We start from the raw sequence: 27,303 nt of genomic DNA, 5'->3' as shown, positions 1-27,303 counted from the left end.
TGTAGATTGAATGATTCAGCAGATAATGTGCCCACAGACAATGCACAGACAAAGTGAATACCTAAGCACATTTATTTTAGGGAAAAGTGCTAGATAGAGAGTAGTGTACAAAAATAAAAATGACCCAATGGGGCCGATGCAAAAAAAAAGCGCAGAAAGCAGGCGCTGAAAAGCAGCACCCGCTTTCTTAATGTGCCCCTTGCGGGCGCCATGCTATATTGTAATTAGGGGGTCGCGTGCTTCCTTGCTAACACGAACCTGCGGCGGCTGCCGGTTATGAAAACCAACGCCGGTAAACTCGGCATTGGTTTTCAAAACCAGCCGTCTGTTTTTTTTCTGCTTTTCTGTACTTCTTTTACATGCGCTCAGCTATTAACGCCTGCTCCAGGCAGGCATTAATAACTGAGAGCTAAATATGCGTCTGAGACGCAAACCTTTTTTACGGAATGCGGAGTGAATGAGTAATAGCCTCGTTCACAAGCATTTGCATGTGATGAGCGCTGACTTATTCACTCCGTGTCGGATGCGCGTTAAATAGGCGCTAATCCCCCTATTGCATTAGCTGAGCGCACTGCATTGCATCGGCCCCAATGTTAGCAAAGAAATGAGAGGAAAAAATAGGGTTTCACAGAACAAGAAAACATCCAGAAACAAAAAAAGACAGGAACGGTGACTTTCAAACAGATGCGTGGGCATACATATATATACGCATGTCTGTGGACGCACACCCAAATACATAGCCATTTTATAACATGGGCACACATTTGAAAATATGTAACCTTTTTATGCCCCTGTTGAAATATGTAAACCGTTGTGATGGCATTACCGAATGACGATTTATAAAACTCAATAAATAAATAAATAAATATGCTATAAATAGAGTCCTTCATTTTCAGTTTAAACCAATTTTCACCCATAAATTCCTGGATTTTTTCAAAAGGCGACAATCAGTTTAAACCGATATTCCCCCTAGTTTTAGGCTGATTAAAAAGTTGCCCCAGAGCTGCAGATGCAGCATTTCAAGACCATCAGCCATTGCTGGAATCCAGTGTGGGCCAAAGCCCATGCTGTGTTTGAAGTCCCACCCTCCACCAGTGAAAGCTCTCACCCTCCAGTGTCACCCATGCCGGGTTTCAAGTCCTACCTTCTCATGCCCCCAAGCAGCAAAAGTGCTGTCTGGGACCATAGTGAATGTGTTTGAAGTAGACACTGTCCACCAGAAGCACTTCCCGACAGGCTCCCTGCCCTGCACAGAAGCAGAAGTGCAGTGCTGCAGAGCAGGGGGGTGGGGGGGAAGAGAGGGAGATTGTCGGTGAGGTGGGAGGAGAGAGGGAGGGGCTTACTAGGAAGGGAATGGGGTTAGAGATGGGGATGCTGCTAGGTGGGTGGGTAGGAGAATTTTATTGTTCTGGCTTCTGTCCACCAAAATAAACTCCGATATTTGCCCGGAAAAATAGTGAGTCATTTTTTTCAGCTGATTTTCTCCTGGTCATAATAAACCCTGTTATATTCCTGGGGAAAAATAAAGAACAATTAAAACCGAAAATGAAGGTCCCTAGCTATAAAATAGGCCCGGCACGCGTATGAGTGTGATCAGTTTTGCAAGTGAGTGCACACAGCTGTGTAAAGTCATGTTTGAGCCACGGAAGCGGGAGAATTTTATAACAGGCGTGTGTCCATGCCATGACCAGTTTTACCAGTTCATCCTCCAGTTTTCCCAGTGTACAGCTGTGTCCTCCAGACCCCCTTTCGGGCCGATACAGTACAGTGCACTCCAGTGGAGCGTACGTTTAGCCCGGGTTTGGCCGCACGTTTTCAATGCGCTAGCTTTACCCCTCATCCAGTAAGGGGTACGCACTAGTTTTACCCCTTATTCAGTAAGGGGTAATAGCATGTCGAAAACACGCGGCCAACCCCCCCAAAACTAATAGCGCCCGCAACATGCAAATGCATGTTGATGGCCCTATTAGTTATTCCCGCGCGATCCAGAAAGCAAAATGTGCTGGCGTTAATTTCTGCCGGCGCCGGGGAAGTGTACAGAAAAGCAGAAAAAACTGCTTTTCTGTACACCCTCCAACTTAATATCATAGCGATATTAAGTCGGAGGCCCCAAAATTTAAAAAAAAGTTAAAAATTAAAAAAACCCAAAACTTTAAAATTGGCCCGCGGCCGACAGGTCGGAAGACGGATGCTCAATTATGCCAGCGTCCATTTTCCGAACCCATAGCTGTCAGCGGGTTTGAGAACCGACGCTGGCAAAATTGAGTGTCGGCTGTCAAACCCGCTGACAGCCGCTGCTCCTGTAAAAAAAGAGGCGCTAGGGACACGCTAGTGTCCCTAGCGCCTCTTTTTACTGCGGGCCCTCATTTGCATACTAAATCGCGCGCACAGGAGAGTGGCCTGTGCGCGCGTCGGGAGAGCGGGCGCTCGCCTCGGAGCGCCGGCTCTCCCGCGGGTTATACTGTATCGGCTTGATTGTTGTTACTGACACTAAGGACCTATGAGCACCTACATCAACATCTCCTCGTTAGCAGAACCTTTTTACGTGCACTTCTCTTGGCTCCGCCCTGAAACTCCCACACCCTGTCCACACCATATCTCTTTTTTGTCTGACATGAGATATGCACACATCAGCATTTGCACGCATTTGTGGGAACCTTTTAAAATCATGTGGACACACACAAATGCTACATGCGTGCATACCTCCTAATTTTGGCACGCTCACGCCTTTTAAATGTTATGAACCCTCCTGCAGCAGTGCTACGGGAGGCTCCTTACCTCTTCCTGGAGGCTGCTCCAAAGCTGGGGTCTCGCCTATGAACTATCCAGGATTTGCTCCAGGGCCTGGGAGGCCTCTGTGTTCTTGGGGCCTGCCTGAGGCTGCTCGTGTTTGCATGAACTTCCTGGTTTGAGCCATGCCCTTTTCCCTAGGGGCCGGCCCACAGCACTCCTCCGTAGTTATAGGGCCAGCTAGGTGTGGGCCATCCAAACTCCTCCCAGGGAGTCACCGGTCTGCAGCCCTATGCAGTCAGCCTGGCCTTGCATCGGAGTTAACTTCGTCTCTGGAAGCTCCTGCTGTCCAGTGCTCCGACAGGCCTTTGTCTTCTTCGTGGAGCTCCTTGTCTCGTCTGTGTCTTGAATCATGTCTTCGTGCCTGAGGTCCTCATCCAGGTGTCCTGGTGTCTCGTCTTGATCCTCCGCTTCCTGATGTTCCTGCTTCCTTGGTGGTTTGCTCCTGTGTTGTCAGTGCTCCGGAGCCTTCTGTTCTGCCGGCCGTGGATCTCCTGGTGACGCAGCTTCGTCATGGGAGATGCCGGCAGTGGACTGGTGTCCTGTGCTCCTGAGCCGTCATGTCCTGCCAGCCTTTGTGGTGCTTCAGGCGTCACCTGGCTTCGTCATTGGAGTCCCACTTAAACTGGATTTTTCCCTGCGCTCGTCCCATTCTCAGCGTGGTCCGTGACCAGCCTCCTCGGGCTGTGTAGTAGAGATGTGAATCGTGTCCTCGATCGTCTTAACGATCGATTTCGGCTGGGAGGGGGAGGGAATCGTATTGTTGCCGTTTGGGTGTGTAAAGTATCGTGAAAATCGTTAAAATCGTGAGCCGGCACACTAAAACCCCCTAAAACCCACCCCCGACCCTTAAAATTAAATCCCCCACCCTCCCGAACCCCCCCCAAATGCCTTAAATTACCTGGGGGTCCAGCGGCACACTAAAACCCCCTAAAACCCACCCCGACCCTTTAAATTAAATCCCCCACCCCCAAATGCCTTAAATTACCTGGGGGTCCGTAGCCTTAAATTACCTCCGTAGCGGCGGTCCGTAGCTAAATCGGGGGAAGGGGGAGAGCAGGAAAAGCGGCACACTAAATCCTGTGGTCTTCAGCCGGCGCCATCCTGCCGCGAATCGTTTTCCGTACGGAAAATGGCGCCGGCAGGAGATCGACTTCAGGAGGTCGTTCAGCGGGGATCGGAACCCTCGCTGAACGACCTCCTGCAGTCGATCTCCTGCCGGCGCCATTTTCCGTACGGAAAACAATTCGCGGCATGAAATCGCTCCCGGACGCCCGCTGGAACCCCAGGAACTTTTGGCCAGCTTGGGGGGGCCTCCTGACCCCCACAAGACTTGCCAAAAGTCCAGCGGGGGTCCGGAACGACCTCCTGCGTCGAATCGTTTTGGTCTATGGCCGCCGCCATTTTGCGGCGGCCATTTTGCAAAATGGCGCCGGCTGAAGACCACAGGATTTAGTGTACCGCTTTTCCTGCTCTCCCCCTTCCCCCGATTTAGCTACGGACCGCCGCTACGGAGGTAATTTAAGGCTACGGACCCCCAGGTAATTTAAGGCATTTGGGGGTGGAGGATTTAATTTAAAGGGTCGGGGTGGGTTTTAGCGTGCCGTGTTTTAGTGTGCCGTGTTTTAGTGTGCCGCTGGACCCCCAGGTAATTTAAGGCATTTGGGGGGGGGGGTTCGGGGGGGTGGGGGATTTAATTTAAAGGGTCGGGGTGGGTTTTAGGGTGTTTTAGTGTGCCGGTTTTCCTGCCCTCCCCCTTCCCCCGATTTACGATTTTTTGACGATAAATCGGGGGAATTGGTATTGTATCGTGGCCCTAACGATTTTTGACGATTTAAAATATATCGGACGATATTTTAAATCGTCAAAAAACGATTCACATCCCTACTGTGTAGGGTGCGCAGTGGGACAGGGTGGTCCGTGACCAGCCCATTGGGTTCGCCCATGAAGGTGGGCTGTGTAGGGCGCCCTGAGAGACAGTGCCAATGTCTTCCTTCCCAGCTTCTCGTCTCGTCTGGACTTCGTCAAGTTCCTCGTCTCTGATGCCGTCGCATCAGCCCTGGTGTCATGTCTTCGCTTTAACCCTCGTCTGTGAGCCGTCCGCATCAGCCTTGGTGTCATGTCTGCGATGCCGTAGCATCGACCTTGGTGTCATGTCTTCGTGTCAAGGCCCGTCTGCCCTCGACCTCAGGCCAGGCCTGCTGCTCCATGCTGTTCCATGCAGCAGGTCCGAAAGGGCTCGGAATGGTCGGAGGACCGTTTACATTCCAACATCATCTGTTGTTGGCCATGGGAGCTTACCGGCCTGGCAGAGGGTAAGACCGTCCGCCATGCTGGGACACACCGTCAACCCTCGGTTTGGCCCTGGATCCGTCTGGGGTCGGGCTGAGGCCCAAAGGCACACTAAAACACCCCGCTACATAACATTAAAATTCACCTGAAAATGAGGCCTAAAGTAAAAGGATGAGAAAAGGGAGAAGGAAGGAACATGTACATAAGCCAAAAGAAGAAAGATTAAAAAAGCATGGCAGAGATAACGTTGAGAAAACAGACTCAGATATTAAGCAAGGAGGAGACAAAGGAAGTGAATAAACAAAATCAGAACAAAGCAAAATTCAAGAAATGAGGAAGACAGGGAGGATAACTTTCGAACAACTTCGTGCGGTCACATATACATGCGTATATGGCTGTGCAGAGATCTACAATCTCTGATTCAGATACACGCGCATTATAACATACATGCAAGTACACCCCCCGAGTATTTTAACGCATTGAACGTGCCTATCTTTCCTTCTAATTTAAAAAATGTACACCCATATATTTTACGCGTGAAAATAAAGTAGGACGCACGTAAAACCCGATTTACGTGTGCATGTGGCTATATTTTAAAACATGCATGAGCAATTGAAATGACCAATTTTCCAGTTCCTCCACCAGTTCACCCAGTCCTTCTCCAGGTCATGAAGACCCTCTTGGTTCTTCATCCTGAACTGCCCCCAGTTCACCCAGACCTCCCACCCAGCTAACAGTGCACCATAGATAAGTCTGGATATGATAGAGAAGTTTGGATATGATAGAGATGTTTAAAATCATGAGAGGTCTAGAACGGGTAGATGTGAATCGGTTATTTACTCTTTTGGAAAATAGAAAGACTAGGGGGCACTCCATGAAGTTAGCATTGGGCACATTTAAAACTAATTGGAGAAAGTTCTTTTTTACTCAACACACAATTAAACTCTGGAATTTGTTGCCAGAGGATGTGGTGAGTGCAGTTAGTGTAGCTATGTTTAAAAAAGGATTGGATAAGTTCTTGGAGGAGAAGTCCATTACCTGCTATTAAGTTCACTTAGAGAATAGCCACTGTCATTAGCAATGGTAACATGGAATAGACTTAGTTTTTGGGTACTTGCCAGGTTTTTATGGCCTGGATTGGCCACTGTTGGAAACAGGATGTTGGGCTTGATGGACCCTTGGTCTGACCCAGTATGGCATTTTCTTATGTTCTTATGTTCTTAATTCTGCAAGATAATAAGCAGGTGCAAAATTATGTGAGTATTTTGCCAAATGAATACGTGTTAAGTCTTTTAAAATAGCAACTTACATGTGTAACTGATGGTCCTGCCCCAGAACACCCTAGATCACGCCTGTTTTTCATGCGTATATGTGCACGTAAAATGCAATGCATGTGCATACTTTCTAGTTTTATAAAATACAGAGTTCGCTAGTACAGGCTACTTACACACAAATATGCTAATTTTGATGCATGTAGCTCTTTGAAAATTCACTCATTGTCTGTCTGAGAAGGCACGCTTTACAAAACAGATAAAAGTCCTGAAGAGAGAGACATGCTGGCAAAAACTGCAAGGATATAGAATACGGATAGAAAGTGAGATGAAAGGCAGTCAAGAAAGTCAAGGTTTGGAAAATGCTTATTTCATTAACAATATTCTGTATATATTCAATTCTGACCCACCAAACGAGTGACAGACTGATGATGTTTTATCATGCCACCTGCCTCACTCCTGTCACTTCCTACACATCCCCTTCGCCATATGGTAGTAACTATTCCAGGAAAGAATTGTACAGGGCATAATGACGCCATAGTGCGTGGTTTGCTAACACTAATTGCTCATAGGGGAAAGCTCTGGTTAACCATGTTCTAGACCACTTTTGTACCTCCACGGCACTTTCTGGGGCATGACCAATGGGATTCACTGACCCATGCAAGCCCTTCATTGCTCTTTGTGTAGTTCCCACGAAAAATGGGAAGGAAGTTTTGAAAAGAGTATGAAACGTGTGCTTAAAAGGAGAGACCTGGACGTATTGTGGCTTAATTGCCAAATCTGGGTGTTGGATTCTGATCCACAGAGAAAAACACAATGATTTTACAATTACGACATACGGATATGTCAACCTGGAAACACAGCATTGTAAGTCAGGTCCTGGGGTGAGGTTTGGCAAATTGCACTTAAAGATTAGATGCGATCAATATGTAAAAAATGATAACACAAGTAACCAATTTCCCAGTCATATCAAATTCACACCCATATCTACGTATATATCTTGATTTTTCTGGGTTGTTTTAATCTGATCTTGGGTCATGGGGATCAATAAAACTTTATTCCATGGGTTTACTCAGGGGCAGCTCAAGGGAATCTGCTGCCTGAGGCGAGGGTTGAGATGGTACCCTCCACCCCCCACCCAAAGCACGGTACGGGTCAAATCATCTAGAGGGGCAAGGGAGGTAGGATCTCTTTATAGTCTGGTCCTTTCTGTGATCTGAAATGCTGCAGAAGGAGGAAAGCAGGGGCCAGAGTTCCCAGAGGAGCAGCAGAGTGACTGTGATAATTCAGTATTTCTAGGAAGCTGGCAACCCTGTCACACTTCCAGGAACCCTACCACCTGTCTCCCATGTTTCCCCAGCAATTGCCCCTGGGGAAGTGGGAGGATGGGTAAATGATAGGGGTCTGTGTGTGCCAAATTCTTTACCAGCCTAGTGCAAGGGTATCAGGTGTTCTAGGTGAATCTTAAGAGTCCTGCACTCCCCCCCCCCCCACTCCTTCCCAGCCCTCACCAAACACAATAAATAAACTTTGCATTTATAATAGCCAATTTTACATGAAAAGACATTCAAAGGTTAGTTTTCTGAGATAAAAATATCACAGCAACATGCATATTATTTTTACATGCAGTACTGTGGTGCCACCCAGAAAGCTCTACAAAAAGGCAAAATAAACACTTAGCATGCATATGGTATTAGGCCTATGGTAATGCATGTCGGGTGTGGGCTATGGCCTCCAGAAAGCCATAAGTAAACTGAATTACAATTACAGTAGTATACCTGCCGTGCTAAGAAAGAACACTAGCTGCCATCACTGAAACAGTAAAAACCTTAACCATGAAAAGGCAACTCTGCAGATTTCACACCAAATCCTAAAAACCAATACACCTCCTATTAGGAAAATGGAAAAAGCCAGCCTGCTATAGATCCTAAAATAGAAACTTCACACTAGCAGGATACTTCACCTCCCTTACGCATGCAGACCACATACAGAACCTCACCAAATTCAGAATAAAGAGACCATACAGTATAAACAGAAACATGTAGACAAAAACTGAACTGAAAATTGCAAAAAGCCTTACTATATGCAATGAAACATTAGAAAAACAGAAATACCATTCCTCAAAACAAGAAAATCAAGAAATATGAAACAATCACACAAGTAAAACCATACTAATAAAAAGAAAAAATATTTCAAAACAGTTGATGAATAGCATAACAACCAATAATTAAAATCTCATATAAAAATTGTAACATTTTTCCAAAACATTAATAAAATATTTCCAAATAGCAGACACATGAAATAGTACCCAATAATTAAATCTAGTAAGAATAAGAAAATCCATACCTGGAAACTTTTGATTTGCAGTCATCCTGGGATTTCTGTGGATTAGTGGGAGAGGGGGATGTGGTAGCAGGAAGGAGGAACTTTCTTTTCCCTCTCTCTCTCTCACACACACATTTATTCACACTCATGTACACAGATGTTCTCACACAAACACTGGCTCTCACTCTCCTTGCATGCTCATACACACACACAAATGCTTTCATACACACAAATACTTTCACACACACTCTTCAAACGCATACCCACTCCCTCTACCTCACTTACACGCTGGCAGGCTGTCGGCAGATAAGCTCAGCAGTCAACTGTAGCCTCGTGCTTTCTTCTGTCGCTGTTAGCCTAGTCTCTTTTTCAGCCACCAGCAGGGCCTTTCCTACTTTGCTACTGGGCAGGTCCTTCATTGTTTATCTGCCACTGGATAGTTGAGCTCCACCAGAGGCCTGTGGGTCATTTGTTGCTTTTTTGCTGCTAGCAGGTTGGGCTCTGCTGGTGGCACATGAGACCTTTGCTTGTTCTTCAGCTGCCGCTGGGCCTTTTCTTTACCGCCAGGCAGGTTGGGCTATGCCGGTGGCCTGCCGGGCCTTTGCTTATTCTTCGGTCGTCGACAGGTTGATTTCCGCCAGTGCCTGCGGAGCCTTTTCTTTGCTGCTGGGTAGATTTCTTCACTGCTGGGTAGATTGGGCTCCTCCAGCAGTCAATGTTCCCCCTAAGAATTGGGGTGCTGTGTGCAAACATTTTTGCTTATGAGCAAAAATTTTCAGTTTCATTACCTTGTGAGCACTACTTTCTTTGATGCCAAAAATCTATCTATTTTATGCTCAAAGCAACCCAGCCCTTAGAGGGAACATTAGAGCAGAATGCACACAAACTTGCTTACATACACACACTTGCATATTCACTCTCACACTCTTTCTCACATATACATGCTGATTCTCACAAATACACACCCACTCACTCTAATGCCTCTCATTCACTCCCCAGACTCTCATGCACACTCACTCAGTACTCCTCCTCTTCTACATATACATTTATCTCAGTAACTGCAAAGTCTTCACTGCCAAACACTTTGAGAAGTAACACAAACTCCTGCAAAAAAAAAAAAAAAAAGACACCTAGAACATTGCCATACTACCCATACCAGCACTATCTTAGGACTCAATCAGCAGCATCGTTATCTATGACAGGGCAGCAATGCAAATATTATACTATGCCCTAGAACACTAATACATCACCTATTGCTCCAAAGCCCCACATAAAAACTGCATGCCAGTAGCTATATTGCACCTCATACACACATGCAGAACACACAGACCCTTACCCAACACAGAATAAGGGACTACAAATTAGAAACAGTAACAGGCAAACAAAAATAAAATGGAAAGCTCGAGAAAGCAGACTCTGAACAGTGGAATACTGAAGAAAGAACAAAATACAAATATGTAATGCGCACATTCCTAAAGATAACATATGCCAATCACAAAAAAATCAAAATAATATTTTTTTTTTACCTTTGTTGTCTGATCTCTGTTTCTCTAATCAGTTGGTCCCAAGCTTTTTTTTCCACGTTCCCTTTCTTGATCTTTTTCCAATTCCTTTTACAGGATTTCTTTTTTTTTTTCTCTTTCTTCTCTCTCTTCCTGTCTTCTTCCCTTCCTCCCTCAAATACACTCAGGCGCTCATTCTCACACGTTGTCTCTCTCTCAAATACTCTCTTACACACACATATAGGCTCCCACTCTCACATGCTGTGGCTTACACACGACTCTCACTTTCACATGCTATCTCTCACTCATACATACACACTGGTTCTCTCACATACTGTCTCTCACACAGCCTCTCACTCTCACATGCTGTCTCACACACACAGGCTCTCACTCTCACATGCTTCTCTCACATAAACATACATGCTGTCTCTCTTACCCACAAACACATGCACTCATTCTCACTGGCTCCCTTACACCCCCCTCCACAGACAAGATCCCATTCATTCTCTCACATATATACGTAGGCAAGTTCCTACAGACCCCCAGGCAGGCTCCCATTCATTTTCACACTCACACACAAATCCCCCAGACAGGCACCCTTCATTCTCACACACACTCAGACTGAGAGACCCCCAGGCAGGAACCCATTTTTACACAGACCCCCAGGCAGGCACCCATTCATCTCACACACACACACACACACACACACACACACACACACACACACACACACACATACAATCCACCAGGCAGACACCCATTCATTCTCACACACACAGACATATTGATAGACCCCCAGGCAGGCACACATTCTGACACACATACAGACCCCCAGGCAGGCACCCATTCATCTCGCACACACACACACACACACACACACAATCCAACAGACAGGCACCCATTCATTCTCACATACACAGACAGATTGATAGACCCCCAGGCAGGCACACATTCTCACACACATGCAGACACCAGGCAGGCACCCATTCATCTCTCTCTCACACACACACACACACACACACACACACACACACACACACACACACACACACACAATCCACCAGGCAGACACCCATTCATTCTCACACACACAGACAGATTGATAGACCCCCAGGCAGGCACACATTCTCACACACATACAGACCCCCAGGCAGGCACCCATTCATCTTTCTCTCTCTCTCTCACACACACACACACACACACACACACACACACACACACACACACATACACACACACAATCCACCAGGCAGACACCCATTCATTATCACACACACAGACAGATTGATAGACTCCCAGGCAGGCACACATTCTCACACACATGAAGACCCCAGGCAGGCACCCATTCATTCACACACACACACACACACACACACACACACACAGGCAAGCTCCCATTCATACACATACACATACTTAAGGAAGGTCCCCCCTCTTTCTTTTGCCGGGAGCCTCTCTCACTGCGCTGCATGGCTGTTGGGGAGGAGCCAATCGCTGCTACTGGCACCTAAGCCTATTCTGCTACCTTTTCTGTGTAGGCCCTGCAATATAAAACATTTGCAGGGCTAACACTTCCTTTGTGCTGATCTCGTGCATCGCAAGATCAGCATAGAGAAAGTGCTGCTATTGCGAGTTTTTAATACTGCGGGACACCTGGAACTTTGGGGCTCTCGTCTGTACTTCGGGCCGTGGTGGCATGAGCTCTACAACGGCCCTGCCGGTTTTACTGCATGGGGATAGAAAAGTTGTGCGTGGCCTCCAGAAAAGTTATGTGTGGCCGCGCACGTGCGCAGCATAGAGGGAGCATTGCTGGCAGCCCACAGGTCCTTGGGGGCAGGGTGAGGCGGCCGCTAGAGGAGTTTGGGTGGACAGATTTTGCCACTTCCAAATTTTTCCACCTGAAGCGGCCGCCTCACCCTACCTCATTATAGAACCGCCCCTAGGTATACTCGACAGAGGTTTGTCTTGAATCATGTTTTATTGCCCCTTCTCAAATTAAGTAGCAGCTGACACCTCCCGTATTTGCATATCTTTTCAAACAAAAGTGCTCCTGTCACACCCAGAGAGTTCCCAGTACGATATCGTTTGACAACAGGTAGGGAGGCCTATGCAGCTTCTCAGTTAAAGCTGTAAGACTTAATGAACGATGCTATAAGCTTTTTTTCTAGAGGCCACGAATTACCATCTAATAACAAAAATACAGAATACGCCTAGAAACAGAAATGCAGTAGTGTAGTTTCTATGGAACAAGCATGAGAAACAAATTGTTACTAAAAAAAAAATAAAAGGCTCATAAGAGTTGTCAGACTCCAGAGTCTATGTAGTCAGCTATTCAGTTCTTCTGGTTATTTGTTTCAGAATATGTGCACAGCTTTGTTATTTCAGCAGGCTTTTAATGAAGAGAAATAATACATCTCACTGTACTCTATGGCAAATAAGTCCTAAGACAGTTAAATGTATTAATGAGGTGTCATACGATGTTATTTTATATTGATTATGTAGTTGTGTTCTTTTGTTAGTTTTAATCATATGTATGTTTTACTGGGAACCGCTTTGGGTTTAAAGTGGTATAGACATTTTTTCCAGATAAATAAATAAATAAATAAAAGGACTTGTTTGCATATTCTATAAGAAATAACCAGAAGAACTGAATTATTTGTTATTAGAGTAATCTGCATGGATCGGCAATTACAAGCCTAAACAGAAGGTGAGTGAGTAAACGGCACAGAGAGGCTGTTACAACTTAAAAAGAAGATGACAGGGTAACCTGTATGGAGTTAAAACCCTAAATACTTGGTTGACAGCCTGGATGGGCCATTTTGGTTTGTATCTACCATCACTTACTATCAGGCCAATTCAGTATGGTGTGCTCAGGCCGAGCGCACCGTTAGCCCCCGTTTGGATGTGCGTTTTCGACTCGCCATTATTACCCCTTATACAGTAAGGGGTAATAGCGCGTCGAAAACGCGCGACCAACCCCCCGAAACTAATAGCGCGCATCACATGCAAATGCATGTTGATGAGCCTATTAGTTAGTCACGCTCAATACAGAAAGTAAAATGCCCCAAAAATAAAAAATCTTAAAAAAAAAAATCTGCCTGCGGCCCGCGGGTTGGAAGACGGACGCTCAATTTTGCCGGCATCCATTTTCCGAAACCGTGGCTGTCAGCAGGTTTGACAGACTTCAGTTATTATTATTTTTGGGGCCTCCGACTTAATTGGCTTGGCTGCACATTTTACTTTCTGTATTGAGCGTGACTAACTAATAGGCTCATCAACATGCATTTGCATGTGATGCGCGCTATTAGTTTTGGGGGGGGGGGGGGGGTTGGTCGCGCGTTTTCCATGCGCTATTACCCCTTACAGTATAAGGGGTAATAATAGCGCGTGGAAAACGCGCATCCAAACAGGGGCTAACGGTGCGCTCGTCCTGAGCACACCATACTGAATTGGCCTGATAGTAAGTGATGGCAGATACAAACCAAAATGGCCAATAAGGAGGTGCTAGGGATGCACTAGTGTCCCTAGTGCCTCCTTATTAGCGCAGGCCCTCATTTGAATACTGAATTGCGTGCCTAGGAGAGTGGCCTGGGCACGAGTTGGGAGAGCGGGCGCTCGCCTCGGAGTGCCGGCTCTCCCGCGCACTTTACTGAATCGGCCTGTATGTTACTGTCTTTTTACCAGCTGATACCTGTTAAACATTAAAGGATATGTCACGTTGGGAGTGCTCAAAGTTCTCTCTGCAAGCAAATCCCAGCACTCTCGTCCTTCCCTTTGCATCGGGACTCCAGCATTCTTGTCCTCCCCTCTACAGCACCCTCTGACCCCACCTACTCTTCATCTTCTCTCCCAGCCCAACCCTATGGGCTACCCCCTTCTCAGCCTGACCCGAGCACTCTCTTCCTTCCTCCCCACACACTCACATGCCCCTTCCTAGCCAGCTCGATCCCAGCACATTCTGACCCTTCCCCAACCTGACCCCATCACTCTCTCCCTCTCCTCCTGAGCTCCACCCCGGCACACTCAGACCCCTCTCCCCAGCCCAATCCTAGCACTCGTTTATCTGATGATGATGTTTGTCTCTCTGTGATCGGTGGGGTACACATGTGCACCATTGTGCACTTGTGCACCATGGTAGCAGTCAAGGAAACATGTCCATAAATATACCTGGGAATTTTTAATTTCCAATCACTGAGATTGTAGTGGATTATTGAGGTGGGGTGTATGTGCACAGACCTTCTTCTGTCTCATGCACACACACTCACATGCTCACTCTCACACTGTCACACATATACATGCTCTTTCTCTCACACATTTACACTCTTACATGCTCGTTCTCACTCAAACATGTGCTCATTTACATGCTTACTCCTCTCATTCTCCCACACACATTTTCATTCACTTACTTTTCTACCTCTTCTACACACACATCCATGCCCCCCACACACTCACATGCCCATTGGTTGATGTTTCTCTTCCTTCCCACCCACATGACCTGGGTGATTTATTCTTCCCAGGCCCACTTGGGTCTGTTTCTGCAGCAAGACCCAGGGTTCTCCAGTGTTAGCTCAGAGACCTGGAAATTCCTTTAGAATTCCAAAATCTCTGGGCCATATCTAGGTATGCCATATCTAGGTATGCCCTAGAGCGACACCCATAAGAACATAAGAAATTGCCATGCTGGGTCAGACCAAGTGTCCATCAAGCCCAGAATCCAGTTTCCAACAGAGGCCAAATCAGGCAAGTACCCAAACACTAAGAAGATCCCATGCCACTAAGGCCAGAAATAGTAGAAGCCATTCCCTAAGTTAACTTGATTAATAGCAGTTAATGGACTTCTCCTCCAAGAACTTATCCAAACCTTTTTTAAACCCAGTACATTAACTGCACTAACCACATCCCCTGGCAACAAATTCCAGAACTTAATTGTGCATTGAGTGAAAAATAATTTTCTCTGATTAATCTTAAATGTGCTACTTGCTAACTTCATGGAGTGCCCCCTAGTCCTTCTATTATCCGAAAGTGTAAATAACCGATTCACATCTACTCGTTCAAGACCTCTCATGATTTTAAAGACCTTTATCATATCCTACCTCAGCTGTCTCTTCTCCAAGCTGAACAGCCCTAACCTCTTCAGCCTTTCCTTACAGGGGAGCTGTTCCATTCCCTTTATCATTTTGGTTGCCCTTCTCTGTACCTTCTCCATCGCAACTATGTCTTTTTTGAGATGCGGCAACCAGAATTATACACAGTATTCAAGGTGCGGTCTCACCATGGAGCGATACAGAGGCATTATGATATTTTCCCTTTTATTAATCATTTCCTTCCTAATAATTCCTAACATTTGTTTGTTTTTTTGACTGCTGCAGAATACTGAGCCAACAATTTCAAAGTATTATCCACTATGATGCCTAGATATTTTTCCTGGGTGGTAGCTCCTAATATGGAACATAACATCGTGTAACTACAGCAAGGGTTATTTTTCCCTGTATGCAACACCTTGCACTTGTCCACATTAAATTTCATCTGCCATTTGGATGCCCAATCTTCTTGTTTAACAAGGTCCTCCTGTAATGAATCACAATACGCTTGTGATTTAAATACTCTGAATAATTTTGAACCATTTGCAAATTTGATAACCTCACTCGAGGTATTAAGAACATAAGAACATAAGAACATGCCATACTGGGTCAGACCAAGGGTCCATCAAGCCCAGCATCCTGTTTCCAACAGTGGCCAATCCAGGCCATAAGAACCTGGCAAGTACCCAAAAGCTAAGTCTATTCCATGTTACAGATGCTAGTAATAGCATTGGTTATTTTCTAGGTCAACTTAATTAATAGCAGGTAATGGACTTCTCCTCCAAGAACTTATCCGATCCTTTTTTAAACACAGCTATACTAAGCTAACTGCACTAACCACTAGGGATGTGAATCATTTTTCTGACGATTGAAAATATCGTACGATATTTTCAAACTCGTCAGAAATCGGGGGCTCCCCGAAACCGATAGGAAAACCCCACAAAATTGTTTGTGGGGTTCTCTTATTATTTAGGGGAGGGCGGGAAAACTGGCACACTAAAACAACCCCTAAACCCACCCCGACCCTTTAAAACACATCCTTTAGCTTCCTCCACCAGGTTTGGGGGCTATTGGGAAATTTTTTGCGTACGGTCCGATCGTTTTTTTTTTTATCGGCTGTGCCTGAGCCGATAAAAATCCTTTAGCTTCCCACACCCTTCCAACCCCCTCAAAACTTTTTAAAAGTACCTGGTGGTCCAGTGGGGGTCCCGGGAGCGATCTTCCGCTCTGGGGCCGTCAGCTGCCACTAATCAAAATGGCGCCGATGGCCCTTTTCCCTTACCATGTGACAGGGGCTATCGGTGCAATTGGCTGGCCCCTGTCACATGGTATGCGCAATGGATGGCCGGCGCCATCTTTAAAAATGGCTGCACTAATGGCTGCCACTAATGGCAAAGGGCCATCGGCTGCCACTAATCAAAATGGCGCAGATGGCCCTTTGACCTTACCATGTGATAGGGGCTATCGGTGCCATTGGCCAGCCCCTTTCACATGGTAGGAGCAATGGTGGCCCATGCCATTTTTAAAGATGGCGCCGGCCGTCCATTGCTCCTACCATATGACGGGCCGACCAATGGCACCGATAGTCCCTGTCACATGGTAAGGGCAAAGGGCCATCAGCGCTATTTTGATTAGTGGCAGCCAATGGCCCGAGAGTGGGAGATCACTCCTGGGACCCCCACTGGACCACCAGGTACTTTAAAAACATTTTGAGGGGGTCGGGAGGGTGGGGGAAGCTAAAAGATGTGTTTTAAAGGGTCGGGGTGGGTTTTTTGTTTATCGGTTCGGGCGCAGCCGATAAAAAAAACAAACGATTGGACCACACGCAAAAAATTTCCCGATAGTCCCCGAACCCGGATTCAGAACCGATTCTGGTTCTGATTCACATCTCTACTAACCACATCCTCTGGCAACAAATTCCAGAGTTTATTTGTGCGTTGAATAAAAAAGAACTTTCTCCGATTAGTTTTAAATGTGCCACATGCTAACTTCATGGAGTGCCCCCTAGTCTTTCTATTATCCAAAAGAGTAAATAACCGATTTACATCTACCCATTCTAGACCTCTCATGATTTTAAACACCTCTATCATATCCCCCCTCAGTCGTCTCTTCTCCAAGCTGAAAAGTCCTAAGTACATTAACTGCACTAACCACATCCCCTGGCAACAAATTCCAGAACTTAATTGTGCATTGAGTGAAAAATAATTTTCTCTGATTAATCTTAAATGTGCTACTTGCTAACTTCATGGAGTGCCCCCTAGTCCTTCTATTATCCGAAAGTGTAAATAACCGATTCACATCTACTCGTTCAAGACCTCTCATGATTTTAAAGACCTTTATCATATCCTACCTCAGCTGTCTCTTCTCCAAGCTGAACAGACCTAACCTCTTCAGCCTTTCCTTATAGGGGAGCTGTTCCATTCCCCTTATCATTTTGGTCGCTCTTCTCTGTACCTTCTCCATTGCAACTATGTCTGTTTTGAGATGCGGCGACCAGAATTGTACACAGTATTCAAGGTGCGGTCTCACCATGGAGCGATACAGAGGCATTATGACATTTTCCCTTTTATTAATCATTTCCTTCCTAATAATTCCTAACATTCTGTTTGTTTTTTTGACTGCTGCAGAACACTGAGCCAACAATTTCAAAGTATTATCCACTATGGCGCCTAGATCTCTTTCTTGGGTTGTAGCACCTAATAAGGAACCCAACATTGTGTAATTATAGCATGGGTTATTTTTCCCTATATGCATCACCTTGTACTTATCCACATTAAATTTCATCTGCCATTTGGATGCCCAATTTTCCAGTTTCACAAGGTCTTCCTGCAATTTATCACAATCTGCTTGTGATTTAACTACTCTGAACAATTTTGTGTCATCTGCAAATTTGATTATCTCACTCGTCGTATTTCTTTCCAGATCATTTATAAATATATTGAACAGTAAGGGTCCCAATACAGATCCCTGAGGCACTCCACTGTCCACTCCCTTCCACTGAGAAAATTGCCCATTTAATCCTACTCTCTGTTTCCTGTCTTTTAGCCAGTTTGCAATCCACGAAAGGACATCGCCACCTATCTCATGACTTTTTACTTTTCCTAGAAGCCTCTCATGAGGAACTTTGTCAAATGCCTTCTGAAAATCCAAGTATACTATATCTACCGGTTCACCTTTATCCACATGTTTATTAACTCCTTCAAAAAAGTGAAGCAGATTTGTGAGGCAAGACTTGCCCTGGGTAAAGCCATGCTGACTTTGTTCCATTAAACCATGTCTTTCTATATGTTCTGTGATTTTGATGTTTAGAACACTGCCTGCGGCAGTTTGGCGACCTGGTTCATCGAAGACCTGCTTGAAGATCTGTACGACATGTTGTAAATCCTGCAGCAAGGGGTCTCCCCACTCCCACAGGGGGGATGCCCAGGCCAAGGCCTTCCCATCCAGCAGGGAGAGGATAACCGTGGTCTTGACCGTGTCACTGGGGAACTGAGCCGGCTGGAGGAAGAAATTGATAAAGCATTGATTGAGAAAGCCTCTACACTGCTTTGGATCCCCAGCATAGTGAGGTGGAGCCAGCAAGCGGAGAGTCGTGGTTGCGGTCAATGGTGCAAGTGGTACCGGGGAAGCAGAACTGGCAGAAGTCGTGGAGGTCAAGGCATCCAATCGAGCCACTAAGTGCTCCACGGTTCTAGCCAACATCTCCAAGCATTGCTGCTGCTGCTTTATTTTTTGAGCTAGGCCTGGAGTGGCCCGTGATCCAGGGAGATCTGTCAGGTGCATGGCCTCCGCAAACTGTTATGTGGAGTGGTGGATACCTGGGCCGAGACGAGGTTGGTGTCACCTATAGGAGAGGGGCCCCTACAGGTCCTTGTCGTCGGGAGGTGGATGCAGATGATGGAGACCCAACCAGACCTTCATCTATACTAGCCCTCATTCCCCATAAGTCGAGCCCTTGGGTGCCAGGGCTAACAGGACTTAGGAGCAGGTCTCCATACGAAGACAATCCTTGAAGGCAGAAAGCGAAGGTCAGACGTAGCAGAGGTCAGGGCTGGCAGCAAACAGGAGAATCCAGGAACAGACCAGAGGTTGGGGCAGGTGGCTAGCAGAAGAGATGGTGAGCAGGCAAGTTTTCAGGACAGGTGGCAGACAATGTGGAATCCAGGGACGAGCCAAGTCAAGAACCAGAAGGGCAAACCGAGGGGACGAGGAACCATAACAGGGACAGGAGCGGGAGAAGGATTACGGGACGAAAACAGGAGCAGGATCAGGAGCACAAGGAAGAAGGAGCAGGATCTAGGAGCACATGGAGCAGGAGCAGGAACACATAGAGCAGAAGCAGGAACAGGAACAAGCAGAGCAGTAGCAGGATCAGGAACACACGAAGCAGGAGCAACCAGCAGCTCTGAAGCAGAGTGGGATCTGTTGCTGAGGCAGGGAAGGAGCAGTAAGGCTGGCCTTAAATAGAGCCCTAGACCGCATCATCAAACAGGGATGCTGGCAGCCTCCCAGTTGCTGGCCCTTTAAACAGGGGGAAGGCATGCACATGTGCATGCCTAGAGGCCCAGCAGGGAAGATGGCGTCTGCAGCGTGGGGGGCGCAGTCATGGCGGCTCCCTTCCGCAAGGTCAAGCACCCGGGGCCGTCGGGGAGAAGCCCGCACGGGGTGAGTCCCTTGGCATCGGGTGGAACGAGGGACCGGCTGCAGAGGTTTGCATCCAGAGGCTGCAACAACCGGTCGCTCTCTCATATCCCCATCCCTACCAGGTTCTATCTCTCTCACCCTCTCCATCCGCACCAGTCTCTCCTTCTTAATCCCTAGGGATGTGCATCCGTTTTCCACGTATTTGTAATCCGCAACTTATTTTTCGCTATTTGTTAAATACGTGGGGAGGTGAAACGCATCGCGACTCCCCACATATTAAACAGATTTCTGTTTTATTCGGCCTCCTAAATAAAAATTTAAACCCCCCACCCTCCTGACCCCCCAAAAACTTACCAAAACTCCCTGGTGGTCCAGCGGGGAGTCCAGAAGCCATCTCTGCACTCGTTTGCTAGTTCTTATGGCACCAATAGCCTGTCACAGGGGCTACCGTTGCCATTGGTCAGCCCCTGCCACATGGTCACCGGCGCCATCTTGTGCTCCTACCATGTGACAGGGGCTGACCAATGGCACCGGTAGCCCCTGTGACATAGTATGGGCAAAGGCTATCGGCACCATTTTGAGTCCTGGCATCGGACGGCCGGCGTGCAGGAGGTCGTTCCGGGACCCCCGTTGGACCCACAGGGACTTTTGGCCAGCTTGGGGGGGCCTCCTGACCCCCACAAGACTTGCCAAAAGTCCAGCAGGGGTCCGGGAGCGACCACCTGCACGCAGGCCGTCCGATGCCAATACTCAAAATGGCGCCGATCGCCATTTTGTGTGACATAGTGAGGGCAAAGGCGATCCTTTCCCCATTGACTTTAATGGGAACCGGGAAATGTATTGACAGATCGACAAAGTATGGAATTCTCCATACTTCCGCATGAAACGGAATCGACCATCCACGAATACGTATCACAAATGCAACGAAAACTTTTTGGCTGCACATCCCTATTAATCCCCTTCATCCCTACTTTTATCACTTTCCCTTTGCCACCCCTCAGTCTCTTCTATCCTACTTTGAACTCTGTCTCTCTGCTCAAGCAGGGCAGTAGTTCATCTCCAAGCTGGAGGGTGTGATTCTCTGGCCACTTGAGCTGGGATTCTTCCATTGTCTGCCTCCCAGTGGTGAGCTTGGGCTGCAGCAGCTTCTGTTTCTCCTCAGTCACAGATTGACTCCAGCAGCTTCTGTCACCTCCTTGGCGGGTTGTACTGTCAGAGCAATTTGCAGTGGTGCCAGTATCACAATTAGCCAGTACTATACTTTGGTGGGCCACAGAAGGGCAAAGTTCAACAGAGGTATAAGCGTGAATTACACTCTTTTCCTAGCAGCAACCTCAGAAGTTGTTGTGGCTTTGTCTCCACCACATGTAGGAATGCTAAAATGAGCTCTTGTACACAGTTGAATATGATACCTAAAGGTGCAGTCAGAAGGTCATAACTCACCAGGAGCCATATGAGAGAAATGGTACCCTCCAGCTCTGCTACTGCCAGGGAGGAAGCAGGCTGGCCAGACTTAGTGTAAACACAAATGGAACCATCTGGCAGAAGAAGAGAAAATCTGTAGTGTGATGGCTTGGCACCCCTAGCCATGTAACTAGAGAATTGGATCAGGAAAGAGTGCTAGATGTGATTTATTTGGATTTCAGCAGGGCTTTTAATATGGTCCCACATAGGAGACTAGTGAACAAAATGAGAAGCTTGGGAGTGGGCGCCAAGGTAGTGGCGTGGGTTGTAAACTGGTTAACTGACAGGAGACAGCAAGTAATGGTAAATGGAACCTACTCTGAAGAAAGAGCGGTGTTAAAAGGCGTGCCACAGGGATCGGTTTTGGGACTGGTTATGTTCAATATCTTTGTGAGTGACATTGCAGAAAGGATAAAAGGTAAAGTTGTCTCATTTGCAACAAAGTGGACAAGCCTAAAGAAGTAGAGAGAATGAAAAGTTATTTAAGAAGCTTGAAGAGTGGTCGAAGATTTGGCAGCTGGGATTCATTACCAAGAAATGCAGTCATGCATCTGAGGTGCAGTAATCCAAAAGAGCTGTATGTGATGGGCGGTGAAAAACTAATGTGAACGGACTGGAAGAGGGACCTTGGGGTGATAGGGTCTGGCGATCTGAAGGCAGCAAAGCAATGTGACAAGGCAATAGCTAAATCCAGAAGAATGCTGGTATGCATAGAGAGAGGAATAACCAGCAGGAAAAGGAGGTGATAATGCCTTTGTATAGGTCCTTGGTGACGCCTCACCTGGAGAACTGTGTTCAGTATCTGAAAAAGGATAGAGACAGGATGGAGGCGGTCCAGAGAAGGGTGACCAAAATGATGTGGGGTCTGTATAAGAAGACTTATGAGGAGAGGCTGAAGGATCTGAATATGTATACCCGGGAAGAGAGGAGGTGCAAGAGAGATATGATACAAACCTTCATATACCTGAAAGGTTGTAATAATGCATGAACTTCGAACCTATTCCACTGGAAAGGAAACAGTAGAACTAGGGGGTCACTAAATGAAACTTCAGGGGGAAGACTCAGAACCAACATAAGGAAATATTTTTTCATGGAGAGGGTGAGGGATGCCTGAAATGCTCTTCTGGAAGAGGTGGTGAGGACAAAAAGAGTAAACAAATTCATAAGGGCATAGAATAAATACTGTGGATACTGTGGATCCCTAAATAATGAAATAAAGGGTGCATGGGGGTAACTTGCATGAAGCAGCAGTTAGTACCCTTAGTAGAAGGCATGGGGGATTACTACCCTTAACCAATTAGCCTTGTTGCTTCTGACACAATTCCAACATCGCTCTCCTCTATGACGGCAGGGGGGTGGGGATGGGGGAAAGGATATTGGATTCTGAAGACAGCCAACACTATGTAAAATAGGCGCACCGGCGCGCAGGGCCCTGCTCGCCTAAATCCGCCCGGATTTAGGCGGATTTAGGCGAGCAGGGCTCTTAAAATCCGCCCCACTGTGTCTACTTGATATATCCACCTCTGGATATATCTCTGCTGCCAGCCATGCAGCATGACTACTCGTACAATATCGCTCCTTATCCAAAATAATTTTTGTCATCTTCCTCTTTTGTACTCCACCCTCTTGGGTAAAGGAGCATGCAAAATCTCTTATTTAGTTCACATCCAGTATCATTCCCATATCTAGCCACAAAGGTTTGCAATAATCAAGGATGGTAGCTTTCATACCGGCGCACGGGCGCACATGTGTGCACGTTCGGCAGCTCAAACCCAGGGATGTGGCTATCTTATAACATACGCATGTATATGTGCACATTATAAAATAGCCTGGCAGTGAGCACAATTTTAAGTGGGCATGCTTGTGCGCGCAAATACTTCTACTGCGTAATTGGGGGGGATTTTAATAGGCACACACGCTGATGCCAGTGCCAGTTTTCTCAGTTCATTCCCAGTTAAAGAATAGTTCTTCCCAAACACCCTAGTTTAATAGCCTTCCTTCTCCCCTCTTCTCCCCGACCCTTAAAACCCTGCAGAGCTGGCTAGATTTTTTTGTTTTATTACTTACACATCATTCATAGCATGGCAGGGAACCCTGATGCGTTCCATTGCGTAAGTAATTTTGTTAATGTCCCACGGAACATACTGGAACAAAATTATCATACCCCACCAGTGACCTCACTTAAATATGAATCTCAAAGACATAACAAACATCACAGGCGACTGTGGCGTCATGTAGCCCCGGGCAGCGGTTGCTACATGAATCCGTGGTTGCTTTGTGAAGAAGCCTCAACTTGGAGAAACATGGCTTTGAAGCAGAACGGATGAAGTGATTAGCTACTACCATGTCTTTGAACTAAACTGCATTACATTTGCATGGTTGACTATTGTTTGAACTGTCTGCATTTCATCTTGAATCATCTGAAATTCCTTTGAAGTTGTTATGGAATTTTTTTAACCATTTTTAACAGTTTAGTTTTCTTGTTTTTCATTTTCTTGTTTTTGTTTTTTTTATTTATTTTTTCTAGTTTCCCTTTCTTTTCTTCTTTTTCTCATTTTTATTTTGGTTTCTTGTATTTTGTTTTGTATTTAAGAACATAAGAAAATGCCGTACTGGGTCAGACCAAGGGTCCATCAAGCCCAACATCCTGTTTCCTGTTGCCAATCCAGGCCATAAGAACCTGGCAAGTACCCAAAAACTAAGTCTATTCCATGTTACCATTGCTAATGGCAGTGGCTATTCTCTAAGTGAACTTAATAGCAGGTAATGGACTTCTCCTCCAAGAACTTATCCAATCCTTTTTTAAACACAGCTATACTAACTGCACTAACCACATCCTCTGGCAACAAATTCCAGAGTTTAATTGTGCGTTGAGTAAAAAAGAACTTTTTCCGATTAGTTTTAAATGTGCCATATGCTAACTTCATGGAGTGCCCCCTAGTCTTTCTACTATCTGAAAGAGTAAATAACCGATTCACATCTACCCGTTCTAGACCTCTCATGATTTTAAACATCTTTATCATATCCCCCCTCAGTTGTCTCTTCTCCAAGCTGAAAAGTCCTAACCTCTTTAGTCTTTCCTCATAGAGGAGCTGTTCCATTCCCCTTATCATTTTGGTAGCCCTTCTCTGTACCTTCTCCATCGCAAGTATATCTTTTTTGAGATGCGGCGACCAGAATTGTACACGGTATTCAAGGTGTGGTCTCACCATGGAGCGATACAGAGGCATTATGACATTTTCCATTTTATTCACCATTCCCTTTCTAATAATTCCCAACATTCAGTTTGCTTTTTTGACTGCCGCAGCACACTGAACCGACGATTTCAATGTGTTATCCACTATGACGCCTAGATCTCTTTCTTGGGTTGTAGCACCTAATATGGAACCCAACATTGTGTAATTATAGCATGGGTTATTTTTCCCTATATGCATCACCTTGCACTTATCCACATTAAATTTCATCTGCCATTTGGATGCCCAATTTTCCAGTCTCACAAGGTCTTCCTGCAATTTATCACAATCTGCTTGTGATTTAACTACTCTGAACAATTTTGTGTCATCTGCAAATTTGATTACCTCACTTTTGTTCTTGTATTTTGCTTTGTCCCTTGTGTATACGTTTGTGTTTCTTTTAAGAGAATATTTATAACTCTTTGTGGTAGCGCTGTACAATGTTGATCCCTGTATATTGGTTATATATTAATTATATGGCCATTCTTCCAATCTTCTATAGAAATTCTTCACTGGATACCGTATCCTGTTCTCTGTCCCCGTTTGCTCTTCTGCTCAGTGCAGTCTGGCCAAGGAACAGTGTGTCTTCACTGAACTTTGCTTATTGCCTGGCTAGTTTGACATGCAGACATAAAAAAATTATTACCTGGAGATTCCCAGAAGTATCAAGACGGAGCTCCAAAAGTTACCAGACAGTACAATTGATAATGAGAAGGCTCCAGTACATAGAGAGAATGCATCAGAGCCGCTAACTTTCAGTGAGAGAAACAGTGATCCGGGCATCGGGAGAGACTACCTGACTATTTCTGCTCATCCTCTTTATTTCCTTCTGGCTTTCTCTTACTTTCCCAGGTCAGAACAGAACGTTTGGCTCGGCCTGTTTGTCTTGTTTAGCAAAACTAGAGCTTGAGTCTTTTCCTCAGCTGCTCCTGCTTTGTGGGATAAATTCTCGAGGGAGTTCAGACTGGAATTCAACCGCCTGACTTTGAGGAAAAGCTTAAAAATCTGGTTATTTTTGTTAGCATGGCTCTATTGTGGGGCTACGGGTTCTGCTTTTGTTTCTTCTTGTAACCCACCCTGCCAGGGGAAGCCTCTTCCGCTGTGGTGTCTGTATGTGGGCCCGAGGGTATGTAAGGCAGAGACTTATGATGGAGCAGGCAGGGGACACTCTCAGAAGCCCCCTCTCCAATTGGGTGCTGCAAGTGAGGGGACTGAATCCCACCCAATATTGTCTCCTGCAGGTAGGGAGGGAGAGCAGAGGTGAAAGTGGGAAAGGGGGGAAGGGAACTGAATGACTGGAGTTCTTCTGCTGTATAGTAAACAAGATTTATTAGCAAAAACAGCGAGAAGATGCAAAGAACCATAAACAATGTTGATAAAGCTGAACATTTCTTTTATATACAAGATGTTTTTATATATAATAAAGATGTAACTACTCTTGAGGTGGCAGTATGTTCACCGTCCTTCAATCAAGAATGAGTGTTCAAGAATAACTGTCAGGTAAGTATCCTGTAAGTACTTTAAGGTGTTAAGTATTAACCCAAAATATGATCAGCAGGTTCAATAATGTAATGCTTTGTATTCACTGTCCTTTTGCTGGTGTCCCTAATTCCTATTGCTAGGCAGTAGCAAAAAAATAAGTAATTTTACATTAAGAATGTAGCTGTATCTTGTTATTCGTATTTTCCTATATTAAACCTTGTCTACTCAGAGTTGTCGTGTAGCTGTCTCTTTGTCTGTGTAAGTGTACACTCTTTGCTTGAGCCTGTGTCTTTCCTATGAATTGGTTTAGCTAGTCTGTAGGTTGTGGTGCAAATATACATAGCTCAAAGTCTGTAGCTTGGTTCCTTTGTAGCTGGTTCCTGTATCCTGATCCTGTATTTTGGTTCCCTCCAGGTTCTGCAATTGATGTGGACGCTGGATTGGTGATTTTTTTTAGTTCTTCTTTCTTAATGTGTAACTTAGGCTTTAATTAAACAAAATGGGGAGGTACTCGCCACACTCTACGACAATCTTCCGAAAGTGTACTTAAAAGCAGTGCTGACCCGTATGGTCCTCAAGACTTGTTGGTACTGTATTTCTAGCTAAAGTGAAAAAAGGATAAGTAAGATTTTCCCTATTCTCTGGGTATGGAGAGAATAAAAAAATGGTTAGTGTCTTTCACAGCAGTCCAGCAGCCTGGGTCTTTTGCTTCTTCTGCCACTGGTGGGATCAAGTCTACTGGCGGCACCATGGGCCTCCGCTTCTTCCGCCACTGGTGGGATTGGGTCCACTGGTGGCAGCATGGGCCTCTCCCTGCTCCCAATGTCACTCTACCAGGTGTGCTGCCCTGGCCTATTGCACGGTTTAAACACCCAGTGGTGCTGGGCCGGACTGCTGTAAAAGACACTAACCATTTTTTAATTCTCTCCAGCAGAAGAAGCAGGAGGCCACATCAGATAAGAGGCCCGTCCGGCAACTCCTCCTCGTGTGCTGGCCCTGCGGTAATTCAACACTCACGGGTCTAGCACTTCCTGTATTGTCATCTCATGCATCATGAGATGACAATACAGGAAGTGCTAGCACATGAAGAGGAGCTGCAGAACAGCTGCTCTCCACAAAGATGAAGGTACAGGCTGGCGGCAGCAGTGGAGGAGAAATGACCTGTGAACCCTGACTGCCTGGTCTGCATGTGTGTGAGTGAATGGGAGGCTGCCTGGGA

The sequence above is a fragment of the Rhinatrema bivittatum genome, chromosome 4 (assembly GCF_901001135.1).
Source record: "Rhinatrema bivittatum chromosome 4, aRhiBiv1.1, whole genome shotgun sequence".
NCBI classification, from domain to species: Eukaryota; Metazoa; Chordata; class Amphibia; order Gymnophiona; family Rhinatrematidae; genus Rhinatrema; species Rhinatrema bivittatum.
Note: the sequence above shows the minus strand (reverse complement) of the source record.